This window comes from Myotis lucifugus, unplaced genomic scaffold (assembly GCF_000147115.1).
Source record: "Myotis lucifugus unplaced genomic scaffold, Myoluc2.0 scaffold_2, whole genome shotgun sequence".
Classification (NCBI taxonomy): domain Eukaryota; kingdom Metazoa; phylum Chordata; class Mammalia; order Chiroptera; family Vespertilionidae; genus Myotis; species Myotis lucifugus.
In genome coordinates, this window is record NW_005871050.1 from 11499244 (window position 1) to 11518055 (window position 18812).

At 37.3% G+C, this 18812-nt stretch overlaps 1 protein-coding gene across 1 annotated transcript in view; it reads left to right on the plus strand.

The window, feature by feature from the left end:
• The window catches only part of LOC102429040 (DDB1- and CUL4-associated factor 12-like protein 2), a 73588-nt gene that overhangs the window by 6086 nt on the left and 48690 nt on the right, over positions 1-18812 (plus strand).

The following is an 18812-nucleotide window of genomic DNA, read 5'->3' on the forward strand; positions in this document are numbered from 1 at the left end:
GACCATTTGACCAGTCGACTGTTCAACCATTCGACTGGTAGCTATGACTCACACTGACCAATTACACAATAATAGTTGTCTGTTGTGAATGACCTGTCTTGAACCATAAATATTTAGGTCATATTATAGGGTTGTATCTTATTGGTAACATGGCATAATAAGGTTGCTTCTGATTAGTTAATTCTTGCTACCAGAAATCCTTATATAAAAATTTAGGTACCTGATTTTTTAAAAAGTCACTTTGGAGCAATTAAGTTGGGTAGTTAGGATAATAATTATTTTTTAAATTAATCAAAATCATGCCTATTTTTGTCAGATTGGCAAGAAATATATTTTTGGTATGCCACAGAATTTTAGTAATTGATTTATGTGTGCCATGAAATGGAAAAGGTTGAAAATAATTGTGTTAGAATAATGTTCCATAATGCAAAATTTTAATTCATATTAAGTGCTAAGGTGGTTTTTCAATTATTTTGAGGAATTATTCTTATAACTTATTTAAATTTTTATAATAATTAGGCTATGGCCTAATGATATTCTATTATACTTTCTCTGTACAAATTATAAATTCAGGACATTTTTTAACCTCAATAATATTTTCATTCAATGCTTGGTACTTCAGAGTCACTGAATGTAAGATTATATGTTTACCTCATAAGAAAGAGTTTTATTATGGAATTTCTTTGCAAAAAATTATGGTCAACTCCTCAAGGAATCAAAATAAAATACTACTATTCCTGCTAGCTTAAAAAGAGAACAAAATGGAAGATAGTGTGTGAGTGAGAGAATGGAAGGAAACTGCATGGAAATGCAGGGAGGGTCTGTATTTGTGAGTGAGGGACAGCTATATTCCACAGGACTGTTGGGAATGGCAGACCAGACTCCCCTGGCCAGGCAGCCTCTACTATGGGTGAAATCTCTCCCTGAGCAGCCAGCTCTACCACAGAGACCACGCCATCTTGAAGGGGATACCGGCTGTGATCAGAAGCCCAGACTTACCTTGAACCGGGGAGACCTTGGATACCTCCCGGGACCTTACAACCACAATGCCCAGGGACAAGCTGCCTCAGCTGTGAACCCATGAACACCGAGACTCCAGCCCTCCTGACCGAGGGTGCCTAAAACCTGTCCAGGGGGAGATAAAGTGGCTCCAAATACGCAGACGGGCCCTGCGCCTTCTCACAGGGGAAATAGAAGGAACAGCTGAATTGAACAACACCCACCCGGAACTGGTGAATTAAACACAGCTTGTGACGCAATCTGTGGATGGAAAGGTCAAATATCACCTAGAGAAAGCACTGCCTCCTCAGATTCATCTGAGTGTTTGCTGTTTCAGTGTTTGTTGTTTGTATTTTTTGGATTAGTTGTTGTTTCTTGTTTGCATTTATCTCTGGGTGTTTGTTGTTTGCATTTTTTGGATTAGCTGTTGTTGTTTTTTTGGAGTTTTCTCCCCATATACATATATTTTTACCCCTTCTTTTTTCTTCTCTTTCTTTAATCTCCTACATTTTTCCTTTTCTCAATATCATTTTTGCACTCTTTTCTATCCCCTAATTCTCTTTTCTCTGGTGGTCAAATTTATTTGGGGTTATTAGTTTGTGTGTGGTGCCCTGTGTGTAGTGTCTTGTCTTGTTGTATTTTGTGCCTTTAAGTTAATGCAGGAGAGAGAGAGCTACATAACCAGACACCCTGAGAGGAGCGATCATGGGGAGACAACGAAACAGCCTTTATATGAAAGAAAGGGAGGAATCACCGGAAAAGGAAGTAAATTAAATTAAGACAAGCAATATGTCACAGAAAGAATTCAGAGCAATGGTCATAAGGATGCTGAAAAGGATGGAAGACACATTCAACAATATGTGTAAGAAATAAGAGGAAATGAAGAACCAAGAAGAAATGAAAAATGATATTGCTGCAATAAAGAACTCAATAGAAAGCATCAACAGTAGACTAGAAGCGGAGGACCACATCAGTGAGCTAGAAGACAAGGTAGGAACAAACAAACAAACAAATAAACAACCCTTAAAAAACAGGAGAAGAGTCTAAGGGAACTTTGAGACAACACACACACACACACACACACACACACACACACAGCATCCGCATAATAGGGGTCCCAGAAGGAGAGGAAACTGAGCAAGGAATAGAAAACCTGTTTGAAGAAATAATGACAGAAAACTTCCCTGATATTGGAAAGAAGAAAAATAAACTCACACAAGTCCAAGAAGCTCACAGATTCCCAAACAAGGTGAATCCCAAAAGACCAACACCAAGACACACTGTAATTAAATTGGCAAACACCAACAACAAAGTAAGAATCTTAAAGGCTGCCAGAGAGAGAGACAGAAAGTTACCTACAAGCAATCTCCCAACAGACTATCAACTGATTTCTCAACAGAAACACATCAGGCCAGAAGGAAATGGAATGAAATATACAAAGTTATTCAAAGGAAGGGTCTGAATCCAAGAATACTATATGCAGCAAGTCTATCAATCAAAGTTGAGGGTGAAATCAGGAGCTTCACAGATGAAAAAAGACTAAGGGAGTTTACTACCACCAAACTAGTAATATAAGAAATGCTAAAGGTTCTGCTGTAAAAAGAAGAAATAGAAAGGGAAGAAGGAACACAGGTATAAAGAATAAAAATGGTGACAAACAAGTACCAATCAAGAATAACTTTAAATGTAAATGGATTAAATGCCCCAATCAAAAGCCATAGCGTAGCTGAGTGGATAAGAAAACATGACCAATATATATGCTGTCTATAGGAGACCCACCTCAGAACAAAGGACTCACACAGACTGAAGGTGAAGGAATGGAAAAAGGTTTTTTAGGCAAATGGAAATAAAAAAAAAAAAGCTGGGGTAGCAATACTTATATCTGACAAATTGGACCTCAAAGTGAAGGCCATAACAGGAGATAAGAAAGGCCACTTCATAATATAAAAGGAGCAATTCAACAAGAAGATATAACTCTGGTAAACATATATGCACCCAATGAAGGAGAGCACAAATATATAAAAATACTTCTGGAGAATATCAAGGGAGAGTATGACAGTAATATAGTCATAGTAGAGGACTTTAATACCCCACTAACACCACTGGACAAATCCTCTAAACAAAAAATCATCAAAGAAACATCAATCCTGCCCTAACCGTTTTGGCTCAGTGGATAGAGCGTCGCCTGCAGACTGAAAGGTCCCAGGTTCGATTCCGGTCAAGGGCATGTACCTTGGTTGTGGGCACATCCCCAATAGGAGGTGTGCAGGAGGCAGCTGATCGATGTTTCTCTCCCATCGATGTTTCTAACTCTCTATCCCTCTCCCTTCTTCTCTGTAAAAAATAAAAAAAAAATATTTTTTTTTAAAAAAAGAAACATCAATCCTAAATGACTCACTAGATCATATGGAATTAATTGACATCTTAAGAACATTTTACCCCAAACTCACAAAATATACATTCTTCTCAACTGCACATAGGTCATTTTAAAAGGTGAACCACATATTGGGACACAGGCAAAGAATCTTCAAATTCAAGAAGATAGAAATCATTTCAAGCATCTTCTCAGATCACAATGGCATAAAATTAGAAATCAACTACAATAAAAACAATTAAAAAAATCAAATACCTGGAGGCTAAACAGCATACTATTAAACAATGATTGGGTTACAAAGGAGATCTAAGTAGAAATAAAAAAGCATCATGGCAACAAATGACAATGAAAACACGACAATCCAAAATCTATGGGATATGTTGAAAGCCGTCTTGGGAGGGAAGTTCATAGCTCTACAGGCCTATCTCAAAAAAACAAGAAAAAATGTAATAAATTATCTAAACCTACAACTCAAAGAGTTAGAAAGAGAGCAACAAGAAAAGCCTAGCATCAGTGGAAGGAAGTAAATAATGAAGATCAGAGCAGAAATAAACGACATAGATACAAAAAAATCAACAAAACCAAGAGCTGGTTCTTTGAAAGAATAAATAAGATTTATGAATCTCTAGCCAGGCTCTCCAAGAAGCAAAGAGAGAGGACCCAAATAAACAAAATCAGAAATGAAAGAGGTGAAGTAACAAATGATCCCACAGAAATACATACGATTATGAAAAAAATACTATGAACAACTCTATTCCAACAAAATGGACAACCTAGATGAAATGGACATATTCTTAGAAAAATGCAAGCTCCCAAAACTCAATAATGAAGAATCAAAAAACCTGAATAAGCTGATAACTACTGAAGAAACTGAAGCAGCAATCAAAAATCTTCCAGCAAACAAAAGCCCTGGTCTTGATGGCTTTACAGGGGAGTTCTATCAAGCATTCAAAGATGAACTAAAACCTATCCTCCTAAAACTATTCCTAAAAATTCAAGAGGAAGGGTCACTTCCAAGCTCTTTCTATGAAGCCAGCATTACCCTAATCCCAAAACCAGATAAAGACACCACAAAAATAATAACTACAGGCCAATATCCTTGATGAACATAGATGCTAAAATCCTCAACAAAATTCTAGCAAATCAGATTCAGCATTATATTAGAAAGATCATACACCATGACCAAGTGGTATTTATTCCAGTGATGCAAGGATGGTACAATATCTGCATATCAAAAAATGTGATACATCACATAAACAATTTGAGAGATAAAAATCACATAATCATATCAATCGATGCAGAAAAAGCATTTGACAAAATCCAACACCCGTTCTTGATAAAAACTCTTAGCAAAGTGGAAATAGCAGTGGTTCTCAACCTTAGTAATGTCGCTACCCTTTAATACAGTTCCTCATGTTGTGGTGACCTCTAACCATAAAATTATTTTCCTTGCTACTTCATAACTGTAATTTTGCTACTGTTACGAATCGTAATGTAATTATATATGTGTTTTCTGATGGTCTTAGGCGACACCTGTGAAAGGGTCATTCGACCCCCAAAGGGGTCGCAACCCACAGGTTGAGAACCACTGGAATAGAGGGATCATACCTCAACATAATAAAAGCCATATATGACAAACCCACAGCCAACAACATACTCAATGGGCATAAAACTAAAACCATTTCCCCTGAGAACAGGAACAAGACAGGTTTGCCCACTCTCACCACTCCTGTTCCATATAGTACTAGAAGTGCTATCCATAGAGATCAGACAAGAAAAAGAAAGAAAAGGCATCCAAATTGTAACAGAAGAAGTAAAACTGTCTTTATTTGCAGATGACATGACACTATACATAGAAAACCCCGAAGACTCCATAAAAAAAACTACTAGACCTAATAAATGAATTTGGCAATGTAGCAGGATGCAAAATTAACACCCAGAAATCTATGGCCTTTTTATACACCAATAATGAACTCACGGAAAGAGAAACAAAAAAATCCCATTTACCATTGCACCAAAAAATTAAGATACCTAAGAATAAACTTAACTAAGGACGTAAAAGACCTGTAATCACAAAACTACAGGACACTGAAAAAAGAGGTGGAGGAAGATATAAACAAATGGAAGAACATGCCATGTTCATGGATTGGTAGAATCAACATCATTAAAATGTCCATACTACCCAAACCAATCTACAGATTCAATGCAATCCCCATTATAATACCAATGGTATACTTCAAAGATCTATGACAAACTCTCCAAAATTCATCTGGAATAAAAAAAGACCCCGAATAGCTACAGCAATCCTGAGAAAGAAGAACAAAATTGGAGAGATCACAATACCAGATATCAAGCTATATTACCAAGCCACGGTTCTCAAAACTGCCTGGTACTGGTACAAGAATAGACATATAGACCAATGGGACAGAACAGAGAACCCAGAAATCTACCCAAGCCATTACCAGGTATGTGCAATTAATATTTGACAAAAGAGTCAAGAGCATACAATGGAGTCAAGATAGTCTCTTCAATAAATGGTGCTGGGAAATTTGGTCAGACACATGCAAAAAAATGAAACTAGATCACCAACTTACACCATACACAAAAACAAACTCAAAATGGCTAAAGGACTTAAATGTAAGACAGAAAACTATAAAAATCCTACAAGACTCCATAGGCAGAAAAATAGCAGACATATGTCTTAGCAATATCTTTACCAACACAGCTCCTAGGGCAATGGAGACTAAGGAGAAAATAAATAAATGGGACTACATCAAAATAAAAAGCTTCTGTACAGCAAAACAAACCATCAACAAAACAACAAGAAAGCCCACTGCATGGGAGAACATATTTGCCAATGATATATCTGATAAGGGTTTAATCTCCAAAATTTACAGAGAACTCATACAATTTAACAAAAGGAAGATAAACAATCCAATCATAAAATGGTTAAAGGATCTAAATAGACACTTTTCAAAAGAGGACATACAGAAGGCCTAGAGACATATGAAAACATGCTCAAAGTCACTAATCATCTGAGAGAGGCAAATCAAAACAACAATGAGATACCATATCACACCTGTCAGAATGGCTATCATCAACAAATCACCAATGACAAGTGCTGATGAGGATGTGGAGAGACAGGAACACTCGTGCACTGCTGGTGGGAATGCAGACTGGTGCAGCCACTGTGGAAGACAGTATGGAGTTTCCTGAAAAAGTTAAAAATGGAACTGCCCTTTGAACCAGAAATCCCTCTTCTAGGACTATATTTCAAGAAACCAGAAACACCAATCAGAAAAGGTATATGCACCCCTATGTTCATAGCAGCACAATTGAAAATAGCTAAGATTTGGAAACAGCCTAAGTGCCCATCAGTAGATGAGTGGATTAAAAAACTGTGTTACATCTACACAATGGGATACTACACCACTATAAAAAAAGAAGGAACTTTTACCATTTACAACAGCATGGATGGAACTGGAGAGCATTATACTAAGCAAAATAAGCCAGTTGGAGATAGATAAATATCACATGATCTCACTCATATGTGGAATATAATGATCAATATAATTTGATGAACAAGAATAGATCCAGTGACAAATGGTAGGGAAGGGGGCATTAGAGAGTAACCAAAGGACTTTTATCCATGCATATTAGCATAACCAATGGACACAGACACTGGGGCTGTTGGTGTTGGCTTGCCCGGTTTGGGAATGGCTGGTGGAGTGGGAGGGGGGGTCAGTTGGGGGAAAAGAAGACATATGTAAAACTTTAGACAATAAAAAAATGATGACATTTTGGTCAATGTGTAAATGCAAAAATATTAAATATACCTCTCATTTGCTTTACTGATAAACATCATTCCACCTAGAAGATTCCATTTATATTATTTTTATGATTGTCCCATTGTCATGACGCAATAAATGCAAAGTGAATAAGTAGAATGAAATTCTTAGTCTTTCAAATTCAGTTGACCATTGTTATTTACAAAGGGAGGTCTAGACAATAAGAAAGAGTCTTCTTTCATGTTCTTAAAAGCGAGGTCATTAAATACCTGCTTAGAATGTTGTGTCCATTAGATGGGATAGGTGATGCAAAGATAAACAAGCAGCACCAAAATCTGAATGTCTTATATATTAGTTTTCTATTACTGCATAACAAACTACCATAAACATGACGATTAAAATGATTTTCATTTATTTTCTCACTGTTCATATGAATTAGAAGGGCTGGCATGACATATCTGGTTTTACCAGGGTCTCACCAGGTTGGGATCAAGATGTCAGCCGAGTTTGTGATCTCATCTGAGACTGGAGAAGCTTGTCCACGCTCATTTAAATCATTGGCAGAATTCCGTTTCTAGCAATTGTAGACTGAGGTTCCAATTTTCTTGCTGGCTGGCAGTTACTCACTCTCAGCTTCTTGAGGTTGCCTTGAAGGTCCTAGCATGCGGCCCTCTTGCTACATAGTAGCTTATTTCTTCAATGCCAGCAGGAGAATTTCATTCCAGTCTGCTACAGAGGAGTCTGTATAATGTGACTATCCCAACACCTTTGCCTGTAAGGTAACTAATCAAGGGAGCCATCATTCCATCATAGTCTCACATACTGAGGATAGGATTAGACAAGGTATGTAAAGTAGGGAGCAGGATTATTGAGAGCCAGTTTAGAATTCTGCTAAGTACAACCTATCATGGCAAATGTTGACTTCTTGCTTAATCAAAGTCTATTGCAGATATGTGTGTCTCTCCAGGGCAGCCATCCTTCATACTTAGCAATCCTGACCATTTCAATATTTCAACACTGCTACATCTACACGACACTTCCTCAACAGCCTTGGCAGGGGACGAAGCACTGGAAAGATAAGAACCAGCTATTAAGTATTTCCAGCCTGAAGTGACATATACCACTTACACTCATGTTTTATCAGCCAGTGACAGTCACATGGCTACGTGTAACTTCAAGAGAGAAAGGAAATGGAATCTCCTCACACACTTGGAAGTAGATGATAACCAGCTATTGGCAAATAATAGAAATGCCTACCATAAAATATTGATATCAGGAACCTTTCTCATAGGTGGGTCATATGTTAGTGTAAGATCAGTTCTTTTTATTTTCGAAAACTTTATTGAGATATATCTATACATCATATGGTTCACCCATTTAAAATACACATTCAATAGTTTTTAGTATATTTACTAGATGAGTTCTTGAATGTGTAATTTTATAAGCATTTCTTAAGTGTCTAATGTATGTGTAATAATATTAAATCCAATGTAAAGAAATTGAAAAGAAATGATTTTTTTGACATCAAGATCACAATCTAATTGTGGAAGAAAAAATGAGCATACAGGAAATCATTAGAGAGCAATCTCAAGTATTTAACTCCAAAATGGGAAAGTAAATTACATGCATTGAATACTGACTACTTGATAGCAACCATGATAAATGACTTATATATACTATCTCATGTAAATGTCATAATAATCCTGTTTTCTCCAATTTTTACAATTGTGGAAGCTAAGGCTCAGAGAAGTTAAATGTCTTATTCAGTTTTACAGAGCTAGAAATTAAGAGCTAGAATTCACTTTGAATTCATTCTTAATCTAAAATCCAGGTTTTGTTATATTACACTATATTGTCATACCAACAGATATAAACCCAGTGGAGTAAGGCTTATCTGGGATATACCGATAAAATATAGTTTTCAAAATGGGCTTTACATAGGCTGGCAAATTGGTGGTTCGTGTGTGTGTGTGTGTGTGTGTGTGTGTGTTTACATCTGTGCCTATGTGTATATCAACCCAACTTCACTTACTTTCAAATAAGTAAACATTAGGACTTCAGACAACATCTGGGCCCTCTCAAGTGTCGTTCCATTTGCTTTTCTGTTATAAAACACTCAATGTATTTATTTATTCAATCAGAAAACATGTTTAGAAAACTCGCTATATCCCCAAGCACCTACTCTACCAAGTCCTGAGATAATACAATTTGAATTTTTTATTAAGAAATTGTGACAACAAACAAACATATAAGATGAATAAAGGAAATACACAGTACTACCTAAGCTAAGAAGTTAATGATGGTTGGTACCTGGGCTGTTCAAGGAAGTCTTCATGAAAAAAATAATGTGAGAAGTAGAAACCACAAAGTAAGTAAGGTTTTTGGACAGAGAAGAAAATAGGAAGTGTAGTTCATGTAGCAAAAATGGCATGCACAAATTAGCAGAAATAGGAAAGCAAAGATAGTATTGGGGAAAATATAAGCCATCATGGTTTTAGGAACATAGGGAATATAAAGCCAAGTGATGGAAAATCATAGAAGACTTTGAATGATGAGTTCAAGCGAATTACACTTGGCAAGGGGTTTATAGCTTTCTATTGATGGCAGGACTCTTTTATAACCTCTAAGGAGGAAATAAAATATCCAGAAATTATGGAAGAGGAATTGGACTCAGTGCTCTTCAAGATCAAGTTAACAGAATTTGGTTTTGTAAAGTAACCCCAAGTTATGAGGAAGGAAAGTATTCCTCAGGCATTATAGGGTTGATGTTATATTGACCACACAATGTATGTCTTATATAGACCTGTTGAAAGATTTTGGTGAGAAACCAATCCTCATCATGTCAAATGTGTCTAAATTTTTATATATGTTGGGAATTGCAAATTACTGTCTGAAATGTGAGACCTGATCTTACTCCCATGGTTCACCCCTTCCTTCTAGCTATTAGCAGAAACCTTGTTGAGGAGACCACATTTCAAACTTACAGTAGATCCTCGAAAGCATACATCTTACAAGACAATTAAGGGAACCTGGGGTTTCTTTCCTGAGGAAGAAGTAGCATATGTGGGAAGGGATAAAAAGGCAAGAGAAGGTGTTTTTTTCAGAGAAGACATTAATCAAGACAAGGACTGCAGGAAGAAGGGATAACATGAGGAAGGAGAAAGAAGTGATGTGGGATACCTTGAGTATCCAGGCAAAAAGGTCACAAGCATTTTTTCATGACACAAAGGAGGAGGTAGCTAGACTAGATGTGTAACACCCATTTTTTCAAACACTTCATTTCCTCTTTATGGTTTGAACGTAATTCTTCTCTTTACCAAGGTTGTGTATATTTGGAAAAGGGAGCAAAACAGCCCTCTTTTCCCAACTCCACCTACTCCCCCTCTATGTCACAGTCAATGGAGTTACTAAAAACAGCAGCATTGTGCACTGGAGGATGATAAGTATGCCCACTTTTAAACAACATCCCTGTTAGAGAACAGCTACCTTCATAATCCTACCGTATAGGCTATATGGAGATAGCTTAGATACATTATGTGACAAAAGAGATGAGCTTAATTGCATTGGTTAAATCTGTGGTAGCTCTTATACTATCTGTGAACTTTGGCACATTTTCTTCCTAAGTCTAGACCAAACCATATCCTATAATTTACCAAGGAGTGCCCCATCCTAGTCACCAAACTATTATCAGAATGGTGCTAGAGAACAAAATGGACCCAGAAAACACAAGAAAGGTGCTTGTATTGACCTCTTCTAGTAAGAAGGATATGGTGAAAAGAAACCCTTGAATTGTCAGTAAACTGGGACTGAGTTGTACCATTTGTGAGTTAGATATTCTATGTAGAAGTTTTGGATTTTACAGTATCACATACATTTTTCTGGACAATTATTTTCTTCAGGGGACAGTGGACCTTATGCATTTGTGATTATTCATATTCTAACAGATAGTTTGAGGAATATTTTTGTTTGTTTGTTTTAAGAAATTTATGGAAGTTCTTCATAGAAAAGTCAAATATTTTTCTAAGATGTTGAGATTAATTTGGAGATTCAAGCAGGCACCGACAGACTGATGGCTGCTTTTGTATCCTGTATTGATTATTGATTGTCTATGACAGACACATAACTATCCTAATATATAAAAAAACAGGGGCCGTCACTACCGAAACAACTGGACAGACAACCGAACAGCAGGCTGTGTGGGGCAACAAGTCTGGCAGGGGGGTTAGTGAGGGACGACCAAATGACTGAACAGAAGACTGCATGGAGTGACCAGGCTGGCAGGGGGGTTAGTGAGGGACGACCATACCAGCAGGGGGGGCAGTAGGAGGTGACCAGGCCAGCAGGGGGAGCAGGTGGGGGCAACCAGGCCACGGGGGGGTGGTGTAGTTGGGGGTGACCAGACCAGTGGGGGAGGTAGCTGGGGGTGATCACACTGGCAGGCAGAGGCGGTTAGGGGTGATCAGGCTGGCAGGGGGGCAGTTAGGGGCGAACAGGCAGGCAGGCATGTGAGCAGTTAGGAGCCAGTGGTCCCGGATTGTGAGAGGGATGTCTGACAGTCAGACATCCCCCGAGGGGGCCCAGATTAGAGAGAGTGCAGGCTGGACTGTGGGGACACCTCCCCTCCTGCATAAATTTCATGCACCGGGCCTCTAGTTAGATATAAAAGAGATAGAATTTTTCCAGAGGAGGTTAAACTATGGTTTGATAACATTAAGGAATGGGATTCTTAACAATTTGAGAAATAAAGAAGGTACCACAGAGTGTTTAAAATAATATACCCTCTAGGTTGTATTAGTGTAACTGTATTAGTTACACTAGTATTAGTATATTAGTGTATATACTTCTTTTAGTAACTGAGTCTTTGGCAATGTAGAGAACTCCAAGGAAGTACTTATAACAGTTTTGAGAACTCAGCAGAAATGATGGGGAAAATCCTCTTAATATGCAACGAGATGGTCGGCATTACTACAAAAGACTGTAGAAAATTGCACTTTAGAATATAGCCTTGGGTTCATGAACAGTCTGAGAATCCTTTCAGAAATTTTACTACTAAAATTTGAGTTGGTTCAACTGATTCAAGTAGAGAACATAAAAAAAGATGACAAATTTAAGTCCATAGATAATTACAGGCAAAAAAAAATTGGCTGGTACTGTATCTTGGACTGAGCTCAAACTTAGTGGCTGAGAAAGAGTGATTGGAGTGTTGGTGGCAAATGTAAAGGTGAGGCATTGTGATCCTCACTTCCAGAGAAAACCTTGGTAAGCTTGCCTCTTTTATTGCTTTTGTTTTCTGCACCAGCAAGATCAATACTTAACAGTAAGCTCTGTGTGCATGAACGATTACCCTCTAATATGAATTGTATTTTGATATATTGATTATTGAACACTGCAGATTTGGAGTATATGTTGTTACTCTGTAATATGGCTAACTTGTTCATTTGCCTGGTAATCTTTCAAGTTGCATGACCTTGTTGCATTGTTGTTTGTTTGTTTTAGTTTTAATCATGGGAAGTCATGGTCAAGGTTCTGGAAATTGCCTAGAAATCCATTATCATATGAAATTGACTGACTGCTTGTTGATTTAACCCTTTACTGACTACAGTGGTTTGTGAAACAGGAGGTTAGAGAAGAGTACCTTAGACAATAAAAATTCCATCACTTCTTCTCTTCCTTTTCTGAACTAAATAATCACTTCAAATCAAAATCTGTCACATTTTCTGTGACATATTTGCATATCTATGCCTCTACCTATATATAAATCTACTTGTATCCTAAGGTAAACTATTCTGCTTAACAAATATTTACTTCAAAGTGATTTAATTGTCTTGAAAAGATATGTGCTATTTATATATCTTTTGTTTTTTCTTTGAAAACTGAAATTTCCATGCTATGCTTCACTCTTCTTGTCTCTACTAACTCTAATTCTCTGTTTTACAAATGGGAGAAATTGACTTACACAGAGATTGAAAAGGTGCCGGCAGCCAATTGGCAACCAGGAGAAAGTTAAATGATTCCCTGAGCTAAATTCCATTTATAAGGTAGTTCCAAAAGTGAAAGAACAAATGTATTTTTAAAGAGAATCAAATAATTAAAATCCACCTTTGTGTCTCACATGAAGAGAAATTCTGTGTCTGATTATGCTAAAGCCATCAAAGTGAAACCTTTCGATTGTTCAAACACACTGCACAGGTCTATATTTACACATATAATAAAGGTCAGAATGGTAACTTATTATCAGATGTCACTTTATTTGAACAACCAGAGGAGACACTGTTTATTTTATTGAGCCTTTCAGCTAATTTGCTTTTTTGAATGTGGAATGTGTTATGCTATTTTATTTGAACAGTTGCAGGAGAAAAACAAACAAACAAACCTGGGTGAGTATGCAACTTGCTTGGAGGGGCACTAAGATTTTTGAGCTAGAGGAACAATTGAGTTAACTTTCAGTTATCTATGAGAGGCAGGTGATTTCTTGGAAAGGGCATGGGCATTGGAATTAGAAAAATATGGATTCAAATCTTGATTCTGTCATTTACGGAATGAATGACCTTGAGAAAGTGAATTAACCAGGTGATGCTAAGACTTTATGTTTCAAGAAATAGTAAAATAAAAAATGTTATAGACTAACATGTGGTCCCAACTTGCTATTTCACCAGGTAAAGGATACAATCAAACCGGGTAATCACTTTGTAAGTTATTTAAATGTCTAATCAGTATGTTCTATACCTGAAACTAATATGGTAGTGTAGGTCAACTGTAATTGAAAAATTTTAAAAAATAATAATTTTAAAGGATACAATAACAATGCACAAATAATAAAATGAAGAACTATCAATTATCACCATCTACCACAGATGGTTGTCTTCCCAATATCCATTTCCCCTTTTTTCCTTATTTCTAGAATCTCAATTTTGTTCATGGAAGCAGCACTCCAAGTTAAAACATTACATTTACCATTCTCTTTGTACCTAGGATTAAGCATAAAACAATGTTCTGAGCAATGAGATTGAAGGGGGAGTCAGCTTGGATTTCTGGAAGGTTTTGGCAATTCCTAATATAAGGACAACCTTCCTTGTTGCTTCCTTCTTTATTATTATACTAGAGGCCCAATGCACGAAGATTCATGCTAGAATGGGCCTTCCTTCTCCTGGCTGCCAGCACTGCCTTTGCTCCAGCCAGAGCCGCCTTTCTGCCTTGATCCCGCCTTTCCGCCTTCCCACGCTGCCCAGAGGCCCGGAGCGGCTGGGGCACTACGGAACGCCTGTGTCCCGCCCCACCCCTGGCTGCTCAGAGCCTGCATATGCAAATTAACCTGCCATCTTTGTTGGGTCAATTTGCATACTCACTCCTGATTGGCTGGTGGTATGTTCATGAAGGTATGGTCAATTTGCATCTTTTTCTTTTATTAGTGTAGATGTTCTTATTTGGACTTCAGGTTGGGAGTGAAGCAGCCATCTTATGACCATGTGATGGACATCCTATAATAATAGGGTAATATGCAAATTGACCGAACAGCAGAATGACCAGTTGGTGGGGGTTGGGGCCAGTGAGCAGTTGGCGCCAGGCCAGCCAAGGTGCATGCCAACAGGCAGGGAGAGGGGACAGTGATGGGGGGGTGGCAACCAGCAGCAGCAGAGGGGCAATCTGGGGGGGGTGTGGCTGGCCGCTCACCATCCTCAGATCAGCCTGCTGGGATTACCTCCCACAGAGGGAAGCCACCGGCAATAGCAGAGGGGTGATTTGGGGCAGGGCCAGCCAGCAAAGGTGGCAGGGGTGGGGCTGGTCACTCAATGGCCAGTACCGTCCCCTGACTGGTCTTCCCCGTCACCTCCCACAGAGGGAGGCTGGTGGTGGCAGCAGAGGGGTGATATGGGGTGAGGCCGGCTGCTCACCTGTGGTGCTGTCCCCTGATTGGCCCTCTGGTCACCTCCCACAGAGGGAGATCAGACTGCGGCTTGGGCCTAAGCTGTCAGTTGGACATCACCTGAGGGCTCCCAGACTATAAGAAGGCACAGGCCGAGCTGAGAGACCCCCGCTGAGTGCACGAATTTTTGTGCACCGGGCCTCTAGTACGGATATAAAAATTATAAGCTAAGGGAATCAGAGGAGATGATGAAAAGAAGCCTGGGATCCTGATGCCATTGTGGAGCCACACTATCAGCTTTGGATTACCTATTACAGGTAAAAATACCCCCTTTTTTCAACCATTATTTTCTAGGTTTTTGTTACTAATGATGAAGTGTAATCCTAAAAGACATATCAGTCTTTTTGTAAAATAGAGATATTTTAATACTCAAAAAAGGTTCTTGCTTTGCCTTCTCCATAAAGATCTCTTCTTTTCTCTATATGAATGACCTTGAAAAAGTGAATTAACAAGGTAATACTAAAATTTTATGTTTAAAGAAACAGTAAGATAAAAAATAATGTTATATACTAGCATGTGGTCCCAACTTGCTATTTTTTCCATCTCCAGCATCCTATCGGGGCATTTTTAGTCCTGTGTCACCTTGGCTGCTGCCTCTACCTTCTGTTATAAAATTACTTAGGTTTATGTATTATGGCTTCTAGATGAGTGATCCTCTACTTCGAGATATTTCTCTCAGCTGGGCAACCCCCTTCATGAATTTTCTCAATAGATGTTCCTGCTAATGCTTCCAAAACTGTATTCTCATGGGCTAAGAAGTGAGGAACGTGTCTTGTGCCACTTGTACCTTGATACTTTGCTTTTGCTTTGCTTGAGGATTTTCTAGGTTTTGTGTAACTTGTGGGAGAGTATGGGAGAAAGCATCCTTTTTACTACTTCTTTTCCTGAAGCATTAGTATGTGCCTTGAGAGTTGAATGCTGTTTTCTTATTTCACTACTCCTTTGAAGCAGTCCCAGCTGAGTTGTATTTCAAAGCACATTTTATTTTTTTATATTTTGATGGCATGTTATTTAGAGAATGAAAATTTATGACTATTATAACTATTATAATTTCATTGTAGATTATATACTTCATCCAAGAGTTTAAAAAAATTCCATTGCCCAAATTCATCTTTTTATCTTGAATTTTATTTTTTTATTAATAGTCTGTATCTCTTTTCTTATGAATATATCTGGCTGGAATATCTGTGCCTAACATCTACTTTAGCTTTCTTATACCATTACCTTCAGAAATTTATTTTATAAATATCATATAGATGAATTTATCTCTCAATCTAATCTGAGAGTCCTTTTCCTTTAATAGGGTGATTCATTTTAAATTTATTTTTGGAACTAAAGAGCTTGTTCTTATTTTATCATCTTGTTTTATCCTTTCCCTTATATCTATTTTCTTTTTAAAGAGAACATATATGCTTTATATTCTATTATTTGATCACTGCAAAAGTATGTATTTTTATTTTATTTATATTAATGGTAAACATTGATAATTTTAAACCTTATTTTATCAATATTTTATGATTGATACCATAAATAATATTTAATAGTGTCACCCAGATGCTAATTATTTTTATGTGTATTTTTTTCATTCTGCCTTCTGGAAAAACATCTTTCTTCCCCATTTTTCTAATTATGAACTTATCTCATCCAACATATAAAAAAATTATTTCTGCCTCTTAAGCAGTACTATTTCCACCTCAAACTAACCCAATCTCATCTCTTATCATATATGGTCCATGTTTTACAGAATTTTGCAAACTACAAACAACTCAGGAATACAAACCAGAGGCACATTTACTGAGGTGGAATCTCTGAAATCCATTGCCTGTTATTCTTAATATTAGGTGTAGAATAATTCATTTCACTGCCCCAACTCACAGCGGTGTTCAAGCTGTGTCTGCTAAGTTCATTCTAAAGGTCATTGGATGGAATGCTGGCTGATGTTGAATTAGAACAGAAATATCCCTGGGTGACTATCAGCTGAGCTCTTAAACCAAATGTGCTAAGATCATAGTAATCGGGGCCTTTAAACTTGCTTTTCCTTTCTTCTACAATGTTCATTCCCCAGATACTTGCATGTTCACTCTTTCACTTCATTTATATCTCCACTTAAATGTCACCTCCTCAGAGACATCTTTCCTGTACTCTATCCACTTACCTCATTTTATTATTTTTATATCTCTTATCATTGCCTGAATTTCTATTAATTGTCCATCTTCACTCACTTTTTCTCTCTTTTTTATGGCTATGCTTCAAAATCTACAACAGTGTCTGATACATACAAAGGACTAAAAACTACCTGTTGAACACATTTAATTTTACTTGTCATTTAAAGCAACAAACCCATAAATATAGGTTTGAATGGCGTAGGTGTAGTAGTAGAAGGAAAATGGATAAAATCTCAGGAAAAAATCATTTCAAAACTAGTGTTTTAGCACACTTGAATACTCTGAATCAGTCTATCCTGTCAATTTTTGGGAGTGAATTTAAATACTACAATGCCCAGAGTACATTCCCTTTAGTTTTCCTATGCTTAACCTTCTCCTGCCTTCCCGTGCATGAAATTCATGCACGGGTAGGGTCCCTTCCCCTGGGTGCCTGCTGCCACTGCCCCCTGGTGGTCAATGCACGTCTAACTCCCAATCGGTCGAACTCCCACCCATGCGGACAGTTTGCATATTAGCCTTTTATTATATAGGATTTTAAGATAAAAGTACCACTCCCTAGTTCCTTTACTGAAGTCACATTAAGTACCTGAGAATTAGAGTTCAAGACAGATAATAATAGGAGAATGGAGTATGGTTGCTGTTGAATAAAATATTTCTAGCCTCCCTGGATAGAAACTACTGTGAAGTAGAGGGTGTTTGTTTTCCCTTCTTAATGTCAGTTAAGTTTCCATAACTCTCTATTTTGGGGCTTGATTTGAGCTTTGTAAAATGGGAACTACTATTGTGTGACAGAAATTTGACTGCCATTTCAGATCTGTTGGCATTTTACATCACCTACTGGGCTTTTATTACTTATTCAATTGAAAATTTGGGGGATGTGAGCACATAAGTTGGATAAAACTTTTAGAAGGAGAAATTTTGTCAGATTTGCAATTAATAAGGAATACTGTGACAGTGTGGAAGATAAATTCTAAGAAGTTGAGATTAGAGGGAAGAAGATTGGTTAGGAGGCTTTTGCAATAAAACAGATAATATTAAATTTCATATTAATCATAATATAGAGAGGATGAAGAAAAGAGAACAGATTGGAGAATTATTTAGAGAGAAAAGTAACAAAAAGTTATAATTGATTGGATTCTTTGAGAAGTAAAGGATAGATTGGTATTAACGTGACTCCAGAGTCTTTCTCTTTAAAGGGCAACATATGGAATCCATAAGGAAGAGTAGATTTAAGATAAAAAATACTAAAATTAATCAATTTTTCAAATATACAGGGGTGGGCAAAAGTAGTTTTATAGTTGTGAGTATATGAAATAGTTTTTTTCTTGTATTATTAGTTAATTAGTGCATTATTTTTCATACAGACAGCTGTAAACCTACTTTGGGTCACCCCTGAATTGAGTTTAAAGTATGTTTGAAACTTATTTGGATATAGTCAATACATAATTGGCAATAAGGTCTGGAGATCATGGAAGAGATTAGGTGTAGACATTAAGACTTAGGTGTTATGTGATAGTTAAAATCATATAAGTGAGCCCTGACCGGGTTTGCTCAGTGGATAG